The 2044-nt window shown below is 57.5% G+C and overlaps 1 pseudogene; it reads right to left on the reverse strand.

The window, feature by feature from the left end:
• Positions 1–343: 343 nt before the first annotated feature.
• On the reverse strand, positions 344–1788 carry LOC100610095 (keratin, type II cytoskeletal 8-like; annotated as a pseudogene).
• Positions 1789–2044: the final 256 nt, after the last annotated feature.

Genomic DNA, 2044 nt, shown 5'->3' on the forward strand with positions numbered 1-2044 from the left:
TCCTGGCCTCAAATGATCGCTTGCTTTGGCCTCCCAAAGTTTTGGGATTACAAGCATGAGCCACTGCACCCAGCCTATTATTATTATTATTATTATATTACTCTTTGGCGGAGCTAGCTGAGGTTATTTTGGACCAAAAAGAAAAAAACAATTGAATTGCTTTGTAGCTGGAGGCATGGGCAACGGGGGTCCCCAGGCAGTAAACTCCCCAACGGGTGGGCTGAGGGCTAGGGCTGAGCCTCAGGTGGGTCTCCTGTTCCCTGTGCTCCCAGCACAGCAGCCTCCCTCGTGGGCTCTGGGGCAGCCGCAGGAGGGGCAGGCTGGGAGGGGCTGCCGTGGCTGTTCACTTGGGCAGGACATCAGAGGACTCCAGCTTCCCATCACGGGTCTTGATCTTCTTCACAACCACAGCCCTGGTGGAGCCGGTGCTGCTGAAGGAGCTGGAGCCCGCCCCAGAGCCAAAGCTGGAGCCCAGGCTGTAGCTGAGGCCGGGGCTTGTGAGGCCCCCAAAGGCTTAGCTCAGACCACCTGCATAGCTGCTGGTGGTCTTCGTATGGATGCTCATGTTCAGCATCCCAGACTCCAGCCGGCTCTCGTCGCCCTCCAGCAGCTTCCTGTAGGTGGCGATCTGGATGTCCAGGGCCAGCTTCACGTTCATCAGCTCCTGGTACTCACGCAGCGGCTGCGCCATGTCCTGCTTGGCCCGCTCCTGGGCGGCCTCCAGCTCCGACAGCTCGGCGTTGGCATCCTTAACGGCCAGCTCCCCACGCTGCTCGGCATCTGCTATGGCGGCCTCCAGGGAAGTCCTCTGGCCTTTGAGAGCCTCAGTCTCAGCCTGGAGTCGGCTGATGTTCCGGTTCATCTCGGAGATCTCAGTCTTTGTGCGCCGCAGGTCATTCCCGTGCTTCCCAACCAGCGTCTGCAGTTCCTCATACTTGATCTGGTACATGCTCTCAGCCTCAGCCTGGCTGTGGTTGGTGATCTCCTCGTACTGCACCTTGACCTCAGCGATGATGCTGTCCATGTCCAGGGAGGGCTGTTGTCCATGGACAGCACCGCAGATGTGTCTGAGATCTGGCACTGCAGCTCCTGGATCTCCTCTTCATACAGCTGCCTGAGGAAGTTGATCTCATCAGTCAGTCCTTCCAGGCGAGACCCCAGCTCTACCTTGTTCATGTAAGCTTCGTCCACCTCCTTCTTGATGAGGACAAATTCATTCTCCATCTCTGTAAGCTTATTGATCTCATCCTCATACTTGTTCTTGAAGTCCTCCACCAGCCCCTGCATGTTGCCAAGCTCCACCTCCAGCTTCAGCTTCTCCTGGCCCAGAGTCTCCAGCTGCCGCGTAAGGTTGTTGATGTAGCTCCCGAACATGTTGTCCATGTTGCTCTGAGCCATCTTCTGCTGCTGCAGGAGGCTCCACTTGGTCTCCAGCATCTTGTTCTGCTGCTCTAGGAACCGTATCTTGTCTATGAAGGAGGCAAACTTGTTGTTGAGGGTCTTGATCTGCTCCTTCTCCTGGGTGCGCACGGCCTGGATGTTGGGGTCCACCTCCAGGTTAAGGGGGCTCAGCAGGCTCTGGTTGACCGTGACAGTGGTGATGCCTCCCATGCCGCTGGCCCCACCATAGCCTCTGCCCAGGCCACCCTGGAAGCTGCTGCTGCCCACTCAGGAGAAGCTCGAGGAGCTGATGTGGGCACTGGGCCCACTGGTGTAGAAGCGGCTGCTGAAGGCCCGGGGTTTAGAGGTGGACAGCTTGTAGGACTTCTGAGTCACCCTGATGGACATGGTGGAGGCAGGAGTGGAGGCAGGTGGGCTGAACCAGGTGGAGATTCCAGAAGGAGCGGAGAAGCTGCCTCTTGGTCTATTATTTTTAATAAATAAGGCTAAAAGGAGCCAGGTGCGGGGAGTGGGGCCAGCAGATGGCCTGGCTGGCAGTTGATGCAGGAATGTTTGCCCCTGCATCCTGAGAGCGGGCGTTGAGAAGGGTGTCCTGAGTTCCTATGCTGGCTCAGGCTGAGGGTGGGGCAAAGTTCAGGGCAGA

The sequence above is a fragment of the Pan troglodytes genome, chromosome 9 (assembly GCF_028858775.2).
Source record: "Pan troglodytes isolate AG18354 chromosome 9, NHGRI_mPanTro3-v2.0_pri, whole genome shotgun sequence".
NCBI classification, from domain to species: Eukaryota; Metazoa; Chordata; class Mammalia; order Primates; family Hominidae; genus Pan; species Pan troglodytes.